This window comes from Pelodiscus sinensis, chromosome 15 (assembly GCF_049634645.1).
Source record: "Pelodiscus sinensis isolate JC-2024 chromosome 15, ASM4963464v1, whole genome shotgun sequence".
Classification (NCBI taxonomy): domain Eukaryota; kingdom Metazoa; phylum Chordata; order Testudines; family Trionychidae; genus Pelodiscus; species Pelodiscus sinensis.
Window position 1 is genome coordinate 33,181,698 of NC_134725.1, and position 18,195 is coordinate 33,199,892.

The 18,195-nt window shown below is 42.1% G+C and overlaps 2 protein-coding genes across 4 annotated transcripts in view; one reads left to right on the forward strand and one right to left on the reverse strand.

Annotated features, from left to right (window-relative positions):
• Positions 1-18,195, reverse strand: part of RHOF (ras homolog family member F, filopodia associated) — a 57,117-nt gene that overhangs the window by 35,952 nt on the left and 2,970 nt on the right. The gene's annotated exons all lie outside the window — the stretch shown is intronic.
• Positions 1-18,195, forward strand: part of SETD1B (SET domain containing 1B, histone lysine methyltransferase) — a 117,538-nt gene that overhangs the window by 28,372 nt on the left and 70,971 nt on the right. The window contains exon 3 of one of the 2 annotated variants that reach the window (XM_075898630.1): positions 4,152-4,212. The exons of the other annotated variant lie outside the window; for it this stretch is intronic. The gene's annotated coding sequence lies outside the window, so the exon portion shown is untranslated. The remainder of the gene's footprint in view (positions 1-4,151; positions 4,213-18,195) is intronic. 2 annotated transcript variants of the gene reach the window in all.

The following is an 18,195-nucleotide window of genomic DNA, read 5'->3' on the forward strand; positions in this document are numbered from 1 at the left end:
GTGCTCCACTTAGGAGTAAATAAAAAATAGCCTTTCCCCTTGTATGTTCCAAAACCAGCTGCTCCAAGAAGCAGTCATTTAAGGTATCACAACATTTTATCTCTGCATCCCGTCCTGAGGTGATGTGTACCAGTCAGCATTGGGATAGCTGAAATCCCCCATTATTATCAAGTTTTTTAATTTGACAGCTTCTCTAATCTCCCTTTGCATTTCCTGGTCGCTATCCCTGTCCTGATCAGGTGGTTGATAATATATCTCTACTACTATATTCTTATTATTGGAGCATGGAATTACTAGCCATAGAGATTCTATGGAACATTTTGGGTCATTTAAGATTTTTACTTCATTTGAGTCTACATTTTCTTTCACGTATCATGCCACTCTTCTACCAGCATGACCTGTTGTGTCCTTCCAATATATTTTGTGCCCTGGTATGACTGTCTCATTGATTGCCCTCATTCCATCAAGTTTCTGTGATGCCTATTATATCAATATCCTCCTTTAAAACTAGGCATTCTAGTTCATTTTATTATTTAGACGTCTAGCATTTCATTACTGTTCAAATTTCATTACTGTTGAACTAAGAAGGGCTACACCTACACTACAAAGAAAAAAGACACGCAAACTGCAGTTCACAATTTGCGTATCTTTTTCTGCTTTTCTTTCAAAAGAGGATTTTCCGAAATGTGGCAGCTACACAGCTCCAAATGTCAGAAAAACCTTCTCTTTCAGGCCATCCCTTCTTCCTCATGAAATGAGGTTTATGGGGATGGCAAAAGAATGCACCTGTTTTTTCAGAAAATTTTCCAAAAAAGCGGACACATTCCTTAGATGTGGCATAGCTTTTCCGGGATACATTTGGTATCCCAGAAAAGAGCTGCAGTCTAGACATAGCCAAAGTGAACAGAAACAGTAAGCTTTCATAAGACTCACTTCAAACAGTCCTGAGGCAAAAGTAACAAAGTTCTACAATTGTATAGCTCGACGCTTGGCTAGACACAGAGGACCCCTTGCGACTATCACTCAGTGTCTTAAATCATACAAAGGAGCTCACCTACGTATCTTGGGTGCCCCACCACTCTCTCCTGTTGGGTCAGAAGCTCTGGTCTCCACTACCAAAGGAGTTGGGGTAAAAGCCCCCAAGCACAGTAACACAGGTGCTGACAATTGCTTAGCTCTGGGAGGGCTCAACCACAGTGACTGACAGCACCCAGGAGCACAGCCCCAAACAGAACCAAAACCCCACAATAAATAAATCAAGTCTCATTCCGTATAAAAGTTTTGCACAGAGATATCTTATAAGTTTGCTTTCTATCAATATGAGAGAGATGTGCACAGATATTGTTCTTCCCCTCCCCCACACACTTCAGATAATTATTTACACTGGGTTTGATAATAAACAAAAGTTTTTATTAAGTATGAAAAAGTAGGAGGTAAGTGATTACAAGTGAAAAAACAGATCAAAGTTACTAAGCAAAAACAAAACAAAACATGCCAGCTAAACCTAATACACAAAGAGAAGTTATTACAAATAGTTCCCACTCTAGTTCTTATTTCATGTTCAGTTTTTCACAAGCCAGAATTGATCTTTTTCTCTGACCTGAATTCAGCAGTGCTCCTTCACTCCTCTTGTTATGGTTCTCTTCTACCTCCACCCTCCCCAGACTCCAAGTTTTCTTGTGTATCTTCAGGGTGGGGAGGCAGTTTCAAGAGCCAGCTGAAGACACTCATTGTTTGCTACCTATCCCTTAAACAGAGTTTCCCCAAGTGGGAAGTTTTTGTTCTATCCTTCCTATCCCAATGGAAAAATACGAAATTCATGATAGATTCCAAAACCAGATGGTATGGTCATCTGTCTTTGTAGAACTAACTATAGTTTAGGACTACAGGAAAAACAAAATCATTTATAGATTGTTGCCTTGAGCATTGGGTCATTAAGTTCCTTAAGCACCATTAATAGCTTTCACTAGAAGACCTAGATTAGTAAGTAGGTATACATTTCATATTTCTAACTTCATATAAAAAAATACATGAAGACAAACAGAACATATACAAATCAGAGGATCACATGGTCCTGAATGATAGATTACTTGCCTTGTTTTGCAGGAAGCATATTTGAATAATTCATATTCAAAACCATATTTCCATAAGATATGAGGGGAGATTCATAATCTTCCAATTTAAAAAATTACGATCCAGTAAACAAGCTCACCTTGTTTTAATTGGAATAGCTAATTTAATCCTGAAGCTTCTGCACCAGGACAACAAATTCATTTTTCAGATTTTTTGCATTGTCTAAAAAAATATAATCATGGAATATATTAATATTGTATTAATTGATGACTCAGTTATTAAGCAACACTAAGAACGCAACAGTTTCTTAATGTTTCCCTCAAATTCTGAACTTCAAAAGAAATGACAAGTTGATATGCTTTCTACCAATGAGTAGCTAAGCATAGAATGTTTTTACATCAAGGTAGGCTACATTGTCACATTAATTTTAAGAAGGAAGCCTGGGTAGGAAAGATAATAGTGCACTATATTTAATACCTTTACCAGCTGCCATACAGGAAGTGTGAGCAAGTGTTTAGAGTGGGGAATCAGAAGACTGGACAAATGAATTCATTTCTTTCGTCAGCTGATGTTATTATGACCATAGCATGCAAGAGCCCTCGTTATGGACCAGGATCCCATTATGTAATGTGCTGCCCCAAGAAGCTTACGATTTAAATATAAGATAAGAGACAACAGATGCCTATATAGACAGAAGGGGGGGGGGGACACAAACAATAAGATATTATTGTAGGCTGGGATGTTTGCAAAGAAGCAGTCAGTTTTTTGTCAGCATCACCATTGATTCTCTAGAAAAACTAGAAAGATTTTCCCAAGATAGTTGTACCAAACCATATAGCTAAACTAGCAAAACCCTCCTAAGCTGTGTCTACACTAAGCACTTATTGATATGGGAATATCAGGATACTGTTCCAGCAAAGTGTTCCTAATGTGGCTGCAGCTACCATGGCAAAACTGTCTTTGTACTAAGGATGTTAACCACAATTTAATTGACTAGTTGAGTAGTTGGACTGTCCACCTGGGTCAACTTCTACTCAAGACCCGACTTATACCTACATTTGGGTAGTAGTTCTATTATTTTAGCTCTCTGCAGGGATTAAAGTAACAAATTTTTACAGGTACTGTCATATTGCACTCCTCTTGGGAGGGCTCTCAAGGCAGAAGGTTGGGGGGTATGACAACGGTATTTGTAAGAAATTTAAGTATGGGGTGGAGTCTGGGGGGCACAGGCCTGAGGGTGAGAGATGTGGGGGATACAGGAGTAAGGGCAGGGGTTGGGAAATACATGGGGACTCAGGGCAAAGGGTGGAGATTGGGTGGTGCACAACTGGGCAGAGAGTTGGTATGTATGGGGGGCTCAGGGCAGGGGGTACAGGAGTCAGAGCAGAGTGTAGGGGGCTCAGGGCAGAAGTATGAGGGATGCAGCAGTCAGTAGAAGGCTGGATGTGTGCAGGTCTCAGTGCAGGAGATTGGAGTGTGGGGGCTCGGGGGAGGGGTGGGAGGCTCAAGGCTGGGGCATCCCCAGGGCTGGCTGGGATACTGGGGACCAAGCTCCTAGGCTGGAGTCTGGGTACACCGTGGCCATGCCACCCAAGGGCTTTGCACAATGCTGAGTTGGAACCACCAAGGCTATGGCCTCACCTCTTCACCACCATCTGTTTGGTGCTAGGTCCAAGGGCCATAGTAGGAGAGTGTTTTGGGCTGCTGTGGGTGTGAAGGACCGGAATGGGAGGAATGGGCTGCCCATGCCCAGCACTGGCGCAGGAACCTTTCCTGTGTATAGTGGCTGGCAACATCCAGAGCCTTTCCTCCAACCAGCTTACCTTTGGCTGTCTAGTTTATAAAGGGCTCAGTTGCTTTGTTACACTTATCCAGAATGAAAAGTGTCTGTTATACCCATCAGCTTAAATAAAAGTTAGCCCAAACCATAACATTATTAAATTGTTACTTGGCTGAAATACACTGTTCCACTCTTTTCAGTTGAAGAAGCTGCTAGAACCATTTTCTAGAATATTAAGTAATGTGGAAAAAGGAAATTTCAATGAGAAAATACTCTTATCTGCTTTTCCATGTCTTAGACACCGAGTTCCTGTTTAATTTGGCTCAAACTGGATCATGCACTAATCCAGTGCAGAAAACGTAAGCAAGCTTATGCATATAAACCATCCAAATGCTACCATAATGTTCAAAGGCTAAAAAAGAAAAAACTATCCGTGGAAGGAAAATGGAACTGGCAGTCAAACTAGAAGCACAACTCAGCAAAACCAGGAAGGGACTGTTCAGCCCCTATTATATAGGGAAATCCATCAACTTCACAAAGAAACTCGCACTGAACAACTGGGCTGTGCCCAAGAAAGCTCATGATACCATCTACATATTTTGTTAGTCTATAGAGTGCTACCAGACCATTTGTTGTTTAAGTTTACCCTACTATATAGTTGGGAGAGAGCTAGCTCAAACTGCAGATTGTCTTCTACCTAGAAAGCAACTATTTAAAGGGAATGCACACTGTTCCTCTTCAGGATATTTTCTCTGGTATCCCTTAAATCAGGGGATGTCAGTCACATGGGCCAGATGCATATGTGTTAGGAATATAAAAACCTGTTTAAAATGTTAACTAGTTAAACTATATGTTTAATCAGTTAATTGACCTGCTGCATTGCACTGCAGGCTGGGCTGGGCGTTCATCCACCCCACGGCATGGTGCAATAGGCCTGGCCAGTCAGAAGCAGCCCCTGCCTATAGCTCACTGGGCTAGGCCGGACTGATCTGGCTGAAGTGGGTGCCAATTAATCAGTTACCAGTAAGCATCGCCTTGCAAGGTTGATGCTTACTAGGTAACCATTTACATCCCTAATATATGTGGTTCACATGACTTTCAGAATCTCAGCATTGAGTGAATTTAGCACTGGTGAACACTGTGTTGCTCACAACTGTAGAACCTGAAGAGCACTGAGCAGGCAAATTGTAGGCAGCAGTGTGAAAGCTTCTCCTTCCACTCACCCAGAATACAAATCAACTCTGCTCTGAGGGGTTGAACACAGGAAAGTACAAACTACCTCTCCCTTGTGTCCTTGACTTCCCTGTCAACAAGTGCCAGTTGTAGTGGTGTTTTCTATGACAACTACACACTGACTAGATGATGGACTCAGATCATCAGCTTATTTAATATGGATAACTGAACAGCTGTCAGATGGAATAATTTTTGGGCACTACAGACCTTTGTGGCTCTAGTTTCCTCCTGTAGTCCAATACCTGGTCCTTGAGAGCATCTCCCTCATGAAGCTGGAGACTAGAGACTCCTGAGGAAAAAGATATGGAATGGGAAGAGCACAGGCAATAATGCATGCAGATATAGCCACTAAGAATGTTAGGAGTAAGGATGTTAAAATGCAATTATCTGGCTAATCATATAGTCAATACAATCTATATCGACTTACAATTAGTCAATAAGCACCACTGTGCAGAGCCGCAGCGGGGTAGCTTCAGGAGCTGACTCCAGCCAGGAATGAGCAGTCCTGGCTCATGCAGGCTCTGAAGCCACCCAGGCTGCAGCTCTGTATTATAACTTAGGGTACGTCTAGACTACATGCCTCTGTCGCCAGAGGCATGTAGATTAGGCTACCAGATATAGGAAAATGAAGCGGCGATTTAAATAATCCCGCTTCATTTAAATTTACATGGCTGCCGCGCTGAGCCGACAAACAGCTAATCAGCAGCGATCAGCGCTAGCCGGGACTGCTTAATCCCAGCTTGTGCTGAGTCCAGCAGCCCGTTTGTGGTATACAGCTCTGTCCACCATGAACATGCTGGTGCCAGAGCAGCCTCTGTTTGCAGCAGCTAGGGCTGGCTCTATCCAACTCCCCAGTGGGACCCCTCTGGACAGGGGCTGCTTCGCAGCAGCCCTCTCCCATTGCCCCCCACTGCCTCTGATAGAGGAAGCAGAGGGGGCAGGTGGCAACCCAGAAATGGTGCTGGGGGAAGGAAGGGAACTGGTTTTTAAGACAGCTCCTCCCAGCACTGGCTCCTGTCCCCCCTTGCTGCCTCTCATAGAGGCTGCGGGGGAGGGGTGCTGCACAGAGTATGGTGCAAGGTGGACTGCTTCAGTTCCCGCTTGCCCTGTACTCCCTGCAGCACTTCTGCTTTTTGAACCCTAGAGTGTTCTTGTACATTTCAAAAGCAGAAGCACCCACAGTGATAACAGCGTGAGTTAGGACTGCTTCAGTCCCTGCTCACATTGTTTCCCTGCTGTGCCTCTGCCTCCCCTGCGAAGAGACAGGTTCCCCCCAGCACTAGCTCCTGTTCCCCCACCTTGCTGCCTCTCTCTGACAGAGGCAGCAAGGAGGGGTAGGAAAGCGATTAGTTGCTTATTGGATAGTGAACTAGTCACTAACATCCCTAGTTAAAAGGCAGGTAATTGGCTAATCATGTGGTCAATACAATTTATGTTGACTACATGATTAGATAAGGGGAGACACTCTGTCCTGTCTGGTCCTGGGTCCAGGAGCTACCCCCCACATTTAAAATGCAGAGCTGTAGGGATTCTGGATCCAGCACAAGCAAGGACTGCTCAGTCCAGGCTTGTGCGAGGTATGGGATCTACTCCTGCTGCAGCTTTGCATTTTAAATGTTGTAATAATCAGGTGGCTCTTACTAAATTTAAAAAGCAGAGATCAGTAGTCCTGGATGGGCATGATCAGTCCTTGCTTGTGCTGGGTCCAGCAGCCCCTGTATGCAGGGGGAACTGGGACCCCTACCCAGACAGGGGCTGCAGCTGGAACAGCCCAAGTTCACTGCCAGTCTGAGCTGCTGCGGACAGGGACTGCTTTGTGGCAGCAGCCCATCTGCAATGGACTAGGCTGGCTGCAAACACAGGTTGCTCCAGCAGCAGCCCGTTCTCAGGATACAGAGCAGCCTTCCCTGGTCCCCCACCCCCATAGAGAGGGGCAGGCATCACCATGGAGAATGCTAGTGGGAATTGGCTTCTTCTCCCCTCCTTGCTGTTTCTGATACAGAGGCAACCGCGGGGGAGGAGGAGGAAGAAGAGATAATGCAAGAGTCAACTTTTGACTACCCAATAAGCCTAGGCTTATCAGGTAGCTGACTACTCGACTAGTCGCTCACATCCCTAGTAGTCACCCTATCTCAAAAAACAAAAAAACAAAACAAAAAAAATATATTGTTGAACTGGAAGAGATTCAGAAAAGGGCAACAAAAATTATCATGGTTATGAAATGACTTCCACATAAGAAGAGATAAATAAGACTGGGGCTTTTCAGCTTTCAAAAGGGATGACTGGGGGGATATAATAGAGGTCTATACAATCATGACTGATGTGGAGAAAGTAAATAAGAAAGCATTAGTGTTACACAAGAACCAAATGAAATTAATGGACATCAGGTTTAAAATAAACAAAATCAAGTATTTTTTCCACACAACACAGTGAACCTGTGGAACTCCTTGCCAGAGATTATAACAGGGTTCAAACAAGAACTAGATATGGCCATGGAGAACAGGTTCATCAATAGCTATAGGACAGGGATAGTATCCTTACTCTGTCAGAAGCTGGGCATGGGTGATGGGTTGGATCACTTGGCGATTACCTATTCTGTCTATTCTCTCTGGGAGACCTGGCACTGGCCACTGTCAGAAGAGAGGAGACTAGGCTATATGGATCTTTAATTTGACCAAGTATGGCTGTTCTTATAGAATACTTTCCCTGTCCCAGGAACCTGTTCTCACCCCTAATAGCCACTAGGCTTACCTCAGCATACTACAGTAAAACTCCAGTGGTCTGGCACCATCTGGAACCCGGAAGTGCTCCAGGCAGCCGGACAATTGGAGCTGCTGTGATGGACCGGGCCGGGTCTGGGCACAGCTGAGGACATCCGCTCAGGGCGAATTGTTCAAACTAGGGGCTCCTTACAGCCCCCAGACTGGTGACCTCTCCAAACAGGCCACAAACCAGTCCCACAAAGCGCTTCAGCTGCCTGCCTGAAGCCTCACGAGCAAAACCCCTCCGACACCCCAGCAATATCCGTGCCCCAGATGGCCCCAGGCCTCATACACCGGTGGGGGGTCCTAGCACCCAATCCCACCTACCCCGAACAAGTTCTGTCCGGTTCCAAGAAACCAGCCACAGATCCCTGGTCAATTTACCCTCTGGATCTTACCCACAAATCACGCTGGGCCAATCCTTTAGGATCTAACATCTAAAGGTCTATTACCACAATAAAGAAAAGCATGAGAGTAAGGTTGTTAAAGGATAGTACATTACGTGCATCGAATCTCCCAGTTCTCGATGCAGGCTTTAGCAGAGATGTTACAGCTGCTGGTTTAAAAGTCCTTGTTGCGCATCGTAGGATCAGGATGGGTCCACAGTTCTTCCTGGCTCTTCGATCCCTGCACTGTTGCCTCTGGGATGAAGTGCTGAGCTGAAGACCAAGATGGAGTCAACCACATGGCCTATTTATCCCTCCTTCCTGGTCTCTTCTTGGCTATAGCAGGTCACCTGGCCCACGGCTTATTCCTGTGTTCTCTGCTGGTAGCCTTACGTATGAGTCACCACTCATTCTTGAGGTGTGTCCTTGACCCATTGAGTGCCATTGTCCCACAGGGCCTCGCTGATTAGCATGTCCATAGGCCTGGCTCTGCCCAATGCTCAACCACATGCAGGGAAATATTCAGTATCCACACAGATTACAGATTCCTAACTACACACACAGACATTATACAATAACATGACTAGCGTACATAGGATTAGCAGACAGTGAGCTTCTATTCAACACCCCCCATAGCCCGCTTTTATACCATTTTTGGGGCCAACACCCCCACCTATTGGTGCAGCAGTGATCTGGCTGCTTCCCTCAAATTCAGTAATGTGACAGCTGCTCTGCCCCCAGCTTCCCCGAATCAGCCACTGCTGAAACTGACCAGCGGCTGACTCCGGGAAGCGGGGGGCAGAGCAGCTGGGGTACTGCCGGGTTGGTCCTGTAGCGTAGCCCCTCAGCGCTGCGGGACCAACCCGACAGCATCCCAGCTACTCTGCCCCAGACTTCCCCAAGTCAGCTGCTGCTGAAACTGACCAGCAGATGACTCCAGGAAGCCCGGGGCAGAGCACCCCAGGGCTTCCCAGAGTCAGCAGAGCACCCCAGGGCTTCCCGGAGTCAGCCGCTGGTCAGTTTCAGCAGCAGCTGACTTGGATTCCCCCCCACTCCACCCCAGACCCCTGAGAGCCCCTCCTTCCTATAGTCCAGTTTATCTGATAATCCAGCACCCCCTGGGTCCTAAAGGTGCCGGATTATCAGAAGTTTACTTTATTTGTCTATTGACAGAGGAGTTGCACTGTTTGAAAACAGCAAGAATGGTGTAGAGAAGTAAAGTGTACTCTACCCATCATCACTGACACCTCCAGGAGAGAGTGGAGTAAATGGGAAAGCAACGGCTGTCTGGAATCCTGGAGAAAGGTCACTTGAGTTGGAGAATTAGAGATGCCATTAAATCTAAAAGCAATCTTCAAAGGTTAAAATAAATGAAAATATTTGGAACTAGGCTTGGGTCAAAAATGTGAAAAGAGAGCAGTTATTAAGAAAATATATTAGAATTATAGAAATGTGATTAGGATTATTTAATTTAAAGAAACAGAACATATGATGGTCAATTCTAAAGGCAAGGGCTATAATAAACTAAAAAAAAAATTAATGATGAGAGTTAACACTAAGTAGGATTAAGCATATAACGTGCCAGGAACCATTCTAGCATGGTTGCATTTTTCACCCACTCTGCACTTGGATGATGTGCAGGTGAAGTAAGGTTGGTTTTCCTCTTCCTGTTTTTCCATCACATCATTTGAATAACTTTTTAGTTCTTGTCTTATTTCTTGCTCCTTGTGTGTATTAGTCATTCCTGTTTTTCTTCTCCTCTGTTTTGTTCTTGGCCTTCCTCCTATTTTTCCCCCCTCACTGTGTTCTCTTGCTCTGTGTAATATTTGCTGTTTTTATAATCTACGTTGTGCACACATACTAGTTCTCCCTCATTCCTGCCACAATGTCTCTTTCCTTAGCACTCCCTTCCTCTGCTCCATAAAATGTACCTTCATTCTCAAGCATTTTTGCCAGGGGCCCTACAAGCCAACCAGAAAAGGAAGAGTTTTGCCAAAGCCATTGTTCATGCTGCTTATGCCTCTTAACCCATCAAAGGGAACTGAGGTTTCTTCCATTGAACAGTTGATTGGTAACAAAAGCAAAGAAGAATGTGCAGCTGCTTAGCAACTGTAAGCTGCTGTGCTATGCAGTAGAGGAGTGGACCTGCCAATATTAGGCAGACCACATATCCAAGCCAGTTCTGCTGAAAAACCCTAGCTTAATAAACCAGCAGGAGCACTAAAACTGCCTTGTCCAAAAAAAACCCAACCAAACAAACAAACAACACCATCACAGAACAAGAATATCATCAATAACAGCCATAACACAAGGGACAGAAAGAACTCAGCTTGATTTCCTACCACAAGTGGAGTTTGCTATGCAGTAGTTTAGAAAGGAAGCTGTTTGTAAGCTGAATATATGTGAAAGTCTTGAAAAAAGAAAAAGAGATGATAGTTCACAAATTTAAAGTAATTCAACAGCCTTTTCTATCAGCCAGTTATAGTTATCATACTTTCACGGTGCACATTTGATAAAACTAGGGATGTCAAGTAATTAAAAAATAAACATGATTAATTGTGTTGTTAAATGATGATAAAATACTATTTATTCAAATATTTTGGATGTTTTCTACATTTTTAAATATATTGATTTCAATGACAACACCACAAAGTGGACAGTGCTCACTTTATATTTTATTAACACAAGTACTTGCACTGTAAAAATAGCATTCTTCAAGTCACCTTATACAAGTACTGCAGTGCAATCACCAGGGCTCGACAAATAATGCAATCTACTTATGTAAAAAAGCTGCATTAAAAATTGTAAAACTTTAGAGCTTACAAGTCCATTCAGTCCTACTTCTTGTTCAAACAAGTTTGGTACAATTTGCAGGAGAGAATACTGCCTAATTCTTGTTTACTACATCACCTGAAAGTAAAAACACATGGCACTTTTGTAGCCAGCGTTGCAAGAAATTTACGTGCCAGATGTGCTAAAGATTCATGTGTCTTTTCATATGCTTTGGTCACCATTTCAGAGGACATATGATCATGCTGATGATGAGCTCTGCTTTAAAACAATCCAAAGCAGAGCAGACCAATGCATGTTCATTTTCATTATCTGAGTCAGAGTCAGATGCCACCAGAAGGTGGTCAATTTTTTTTGTTTTCTTTTTAGCCGAGAGTGGTTCAGGTGCTGAAGTTTTCACATTGGAGTGTAGTTCTTTTAAGACTTCTGGAAGCATGTTCCACATCTTGCTACTCTCATTTCGGACACTTCAGATTAATAAACCTTGGGTCAAGTACAATATCTATCTTTAGAAATCTCACATTGGTACCTTCTTTGTCAAATTTGCCGTGAAACTGTTCTTAAAACAAACGTGCTTGATCATCATCTGAGACTGCTATAAAATCAAATATGTAGCAGAAGGTTGGTAAAAGAGAACAGGAGGCATATAATTCCATCCAAAGGAGTATGGTCACAATTTTAATTAAACACATTATTTAAAGAGTATTAGCAGCATGGAACCATGTCCTCTGGAATGGTGGCTAAAGCACAAAGGGGCATACAAACATTTAACTTATCTGGCACAAATACCTTGCAACACTGGCTACGAAAGTGCCATGTGAATGCCTATTTTCACTTTTAGGTGACTTTATTAACAAGAAGTAGGCAGCATTAATCTCCCGTAAATGTAAACAAACTTGTTTGTCTTAGTGATTATCTGAACAAGGAAAAGGACTGAGTGGACTTATAGGTTCCAAAATTTTAGATTTTTTTAAATTTGTGTACAGTTATTTAACAAAAACTTAACATATGCAGATAATACGAAGCTGGAAGGGGTTGCAACTGCTTTGGAGGATAGGGTCATAATTCAAAATAATCTGGACAAACCGGAGAAATGGTCTGAGGTAAACAGGATGACGTTTAATAAGGACAAATGCAAAGTGTTCCACTTAGGAAGGAACAATCAGTTTCACACATACAGAATGGGAAGCGACTGTCTAGGAAAGAGTGCTGCAGAAAGGGATCTAGGGGTCACAGTTGACCCACAAGCTAAACATGAATCAGTGTGATGCTGTTGCAAAAAAAAGCAAACATGATTCTGGGATGCACTAGCAGGAATATTGTGAGCAAGACATGAGAAGTCATTCTTCCACTCTACTCTGCGCTGATTAGACCTCAGTTGGAGTACTGCGTCCAGTTCTGGGCACCACATTTCGAGAAAGATGTGGAACAACTGAAAAAGGTCCAGAGCAGAGGTCCAGAGCAGAGCAACAAGAGTGAATAAAGGTCTAGAGAACATGACCTATGAAGGAAGACAAAGAATTGGGCTTATTTAGTTTGGAAAGGAGAAGACTGAGAGGGGACATGATAGTAGTTTTCAGGTATCTAAAAAATTGTCACAAGGGGGAGGGAGAAAAATTGTTCTCCTTGATCTCTGAGGATAAGACCAGAAGCAAGGGGTTTACACTGCAGCAAGGGAGGTTTAGATTGGACATTAGGAAAAACTTCCTAATTATCAGGGTGGTTAAACACTGGAATAAGCTGCCTAGAGAAATTGTGGAATTGTCATCCCTGGAGATATTTAAGAGCATGTTTGATAGACATATATCAGGAATGTCCTAGACCAGTGTTTCTTAAACTATGTTCCACGGAACTCTGGTGTTCCATGAACAACACGCAGGTGTGCCGTGACCACCTCTTTGTTTTTGTCTGACAATTCTTTTGAAGAAAATTTTCATAGGTGTTCCGAATAAAAAATATTATTGTTTGGTATTCCATGGTCTCTCAAAAAGTTTAAGAAACACTGGTCTAGACAGTATTGGGTCCTGCCAAGAGGGCAGGGGACTGAACTCTATGACCTCTTGAGATCCCTTCCAGTTCTAGTGTTCTAGGACTATGATTCTATATGTAAGTTACATTTTTACAATAAAGTGATTGCATTATAGTACAATTTCTTGCTTTTATAATTTTTACAGTGAAGATATTTATAATATTGAGTACTGTACATTTTATATCCTATGTTATAATAGAAATTTATATTTAAAAATGTAAACAAATAAATTTCAGTCCGTACTCTGTTTAGCATTGTGATCATCACAATTAATTTTTTGTGAGTTAACTGCGATTAATCGACAGCACTATTAAAACCAGCTCAAGTACAATATTGTCTCAACTCTTTTAGTGATCAAAGTCTCAATGCCCAAGTATTCTGATCCAGATATGTTTATAGTTTACCAGGTATAGTGTATGCTTTCATTTCCTATCAATAATACAAGAAACAACAAATAGTCCTGCAGCACCTTAGAGACTAACAAAAAATGTAGATGGTATCATGAGCTTTCGTGCGCACAACCCACTTCTTCAGATGAATGGACTTAAGAGGTCCAGGTTGCAAAATAAATAGCAGAGGAAGAGAGAGGACGGGGAGGGAAAGAGAAGGGAAAAAATGGGGAAAAAATTGTCAATTAGCATGTCCATGCTAAATGAAGCTGGACATTTAGCTTTCATTTTATTTCATTCAGCATGAATAAATTTCATAGTCTCTGCTCTGCCACCTGCCCCCATCCCACTGCCTCTGTCAGAGGCAGCAGTGGTGAGGAGGTAGGGTAGGCTGCCATGAAGCAGCCTCTGCCAGTGGTGGGCCAAGGCTTGCTGTGGACAGAAGCTGTTTCGGTAGCAGCTGCTGTGCCTCTGCATTTTAATATATTAAGCACTGCCTGGCTCTAACTACATTTAAAATGCAGAGGCGCAGTGGTTCCGGAGCTGGCACAATCCAGAACTGGTTAGTCCCGGCTCTTGCCGGCTCCGGGAACCACCTGCGCTGCAGCTTTGCAGAGCTGCTCACCTTATGAGCTAATCGTGTAGTCGATACAAATTGTCTTGACTACACGACTGGCCAAAGAACAACTCTGGCCCTCTCTACTCCCGCCCTAGCTGGCCCGTCTGTCCTGCTGCCCTGCCTGTCCCTTCCCTCGTCCCGTTCTGGCTCCATGCTGTCATGGACTGGGGTTCTCTGGACTCCAGCACTGGCCTTGCACTGCTGTGGACAGTCAGGTTTCCCTGGCTCTGCTCTGTTGTGGGTGGCTGGGCTTCTCCTACCACTGGCTCTATGCTGCCAAAGGCAGATGGGGTTCTCCAACCCCCAGCTCTGTGCTGCTGTAGACAGCCCTGCACTGCTGTGGGCTGCTGGGTGTCTATAGACCTGGCCCCAGCCCTGCTTTGGGGCTCCTTCAGCCCCACTGCCCCCAGCCCTGGCTGGGCTGCTGGCCCTCCAGCCATTAGGGTCCCAGGCTCTCTGGTCCAGGAGGCACTTATAGCCAGACCAAAATGTGCCAGATTTCAGAGGTGGAACCTGGAATAGTGCTGATGTAATAAACTTCTATAAGGCATCTGATTTTTTGATTAAGAAACTAATACAATATAAAAATCAACATGCATTCAAAACTGTCTGATAGGTCTCACAATGTAAACTATAAACAGGAAATCAATGATTGAGAATGTTTCTAGTGAGATCTTGCACGGATTGTTTCCTCACTCTATATTCATAAACATTTTTCAATTACCTGGAATAATATAAAATTGTTACTGATAAAATATAAAGACAACAAAGAGTGGGGTAGTAAGTAAATAATGTAGAAGACATACTGACAAGAGTGATCTGGATTACTTGGTAAACTGGTCTTATATATTTACTATGGCAAGTGTTGCATTATGGCTAAATTTAAAGATGTACATCTGGAAACAAAAAAAAAAAACAAAAAAAAAAATGGAGGCCAGGCCCAGAGGATGGGAGACTCTGAGAAGCAATAACGCTGAAGACGATTTTGGGGGTCATTGCTGATAATCAGCTGAACATGAGCTTGCAGTGCAATGCTGTTGCCAATAGGAGCTAATATAATCCTTAATTTATAAACATGGAAATACTGAGTAGGAGTAGAGAAGTCATATTACCTCTGTATTTGACACTGCTGTGACTGTTCCTGGAACACTGTAAGCATTTTGTGCATGTATATTTCAAGGATGTTGAAAAATTGGAGAAGGTTCAGAGAAAAACCTTGAGACTGATTAAAAGATTGGTAAGTATCTGTTATAGAGAGAGACTTAAGGAACTCAATCCATTTATATTACCCTTTTTTTTAATAAGGGGTAATTTGATCAGACTAGATGTACTTCAACGAAGAACATTTGGGTATTAAATCTAGCAGACAAAAGTTATAACAAGATTGAATGGTTGGAAGTTGAAGCCAGACCCTCCTCTCCCTCCAAAAATATCAGACTAGAAATAAATTTAAAACTCACTGAAACAATTTAAAGGATTATGATGATTTTCCATCCTAAATTTTAAATCCAAGACTTGATGTTTTTCTAAAAGATATACTCTAGTTCAACTACAGCTATTGGGACTTGAAGCAGCAATTAACTACAGGAAGTCCCAGGCCCTGTGTTAGGCAGGAAGTCAGACTAGATTACAATGATACAGTCTGTCCTTCTATTAATCTATCATCCAAAGCAGCATAAGAGTTGCTGAACATGACTGCACAGATGCTGCAGTACTAATTTCTAGTTTATTATTGTAAAATAACAGGTACAGGATCCTCAGTATAAAAGATTTGTAAGACTGAATAGAGTCAAAATTAATCACAATGGTCGCTACAAAACTTATATAAATACCTGCTTCTAGAGTGTCAAATATAACACTGTCACAAAAATGCAGCCACCTCTTGGGTAGAGATGACAGTCATTTAAACAACTGGCAAAGAACATGCTGCTCAACAATGAAAACAATGGGATACTTTGAGCAAGATCAAATCCTGTTCCTTTTGGAAGGAGCATTCTTGAATCATCAGTGAGCATACAGAACAGAAATTTGCTTTTAAAAAAGTGTCTCTCTAAAGATTCCCAGGTACTAAAACTGAGTCAGTTTTAACTCAGAGAAAGACTGAGTTGACCTTTCTGGGATTTAAAGTGCAATACTAGATAGTCCAGTGTTTCAGACCTGGATGCCAAACAATCCATTCTACATAGTATAATTGTTCTCAGAGTGCCCTAGCAACTTTTAGGCTACAATTAAAATATGAATTAAACTTTTACAAAAGCAAGGAAATTCCAAGTTCAAATATATATGATATGATGTGATTTTCAGGGTATTTAGGGGCTTAGCACTTCTGAAAAATAGGCCCCTAATCTCTGCCCTAAACTCAGACTGCAGCATACATGGGCCAATTTTCACTTGCATATATGTGCAGCTCTCAAACCACACTTTTCTAGTGTTAACACTTGCTAGGGCAATTCATAGAATGTAAAGACATAGGTGATAGTTTTACACACTGCAAAGTGGTTAATTGCACACAAAAATCAGCACTGGAAAAGTAACGGCAGTGCAAACACACAAAAGTAGGACCTTGATCACTGGCTATTTGGAAACTATAATCAGAGTTGGGTATAACTAGTTAAGAAAAGAATTTCAGTCTTAAACCATGTTTTTGGTAGAAGAGGAAGAGGAGATGGTAATTTGAACATTAACATTTGTTAAAATATCTCAATACTTACTGTTTAATATTTATTTAAAAATGAAAAACAAGCACCACAAAGTTAAAAAGTGTTGCTTAAATTGACCACTTCCTCATTTATCACATGTTCAGCTTGCACAATGTAGTGTAAGATCTACAACGGTTTTGCCATAGTAAAAAACAATCTCCAATACTGCTTTGATTTGGCTGCTGTTAGTTTTGTTGCCTTTCAGTAAATTAAAAAAGGTTTTGACTTCTAATCTAATAAAAATAATCATGGAATAATTTTACAAGGATTTATGGTAATGAAAGGCTCTACAGGCTATATCCATGCAGATATCTTTAATTATTATGTAAAGTGTCAAGCATGAGTTAAGATCCATGCACATGAGGATAGGAAACTCCAGGGATTTTTACATGTTGCTAACAGAGAGATATTATTGAATGCAAACATGCACGCCACTTTCCGAAATTAGCCTAGAAACAGAGTTTCCTCTTTCACTATACAACGTTAAAGAGTGCATAATGGCTCTGAAGAGATTTCAGAAAAGCAGGGAAGGGGGGGAAAAAAACCAACAGTTTTTGAACCATTGTATCCCACTTAAGAGAGTTAGTTGGTCAAAGGTATCAGTATTAGGGGAGGGAACTCAGGGAAGGCAGGGGAGCCAATTTTCTCATTTTAAAAGACTTGTGTTTTAGAGGGATTTTCACATGGGAGTTTGTGCATCAAATACAGGCACACAGATTCCTTGCTTGTTCTACTAAAACAAAATGATTCGGGTTATGGAAGGATTATGGATGAAAATATGGTCAAATGTTAAGAGTAAAATACACCATATTTATTGTGAAAATGCAATGCCTTATTGGCACAATCCTACCTTCATTCTCTCAGCACATACCACAGGAAACCATTTACAAAAAACAAGAATGGCTAGTCAAACTCAAACTGGTATAGCAAACCCTGCACTATGCATCTCACCTCCAAGAGGCAATCATCCTTAAGTAGCCACTTACTCCCTTCCAATGGAGGTTCACTGTATGATTTTCTTCTACCCTAAAGAGAAGGCCACTTCTATAACTGAGTTTTGCTGACCCTTTGGATGGTTGCTTATGGCAGATTTCAATATTGGATCTAATTTTAGCATGGAATGTAGTGGAACAAACAACTCTCCCTAGAGCAAAATAAACTCTGAAACAACCACAATATACATGCAAGCCACAATATATATACTCTCATACTTAGACAGTTGTAGGAAAATCTATTTCATCTGATATATGGCATATCAAACCCACCCATAATGGCTTTAATTGCACAGAATACAGACATCTGTTAATTCTGGTTGTGAGTGAACCTCCTAAACTAGTGTGAGTCTTGACCTAGATTTATTAAAATGGAAATACAGAATAGCAAGCTGGCCTCTTGCGTTGATCTTTTCTGTAAATGAATCAGAGGACTGACCCAC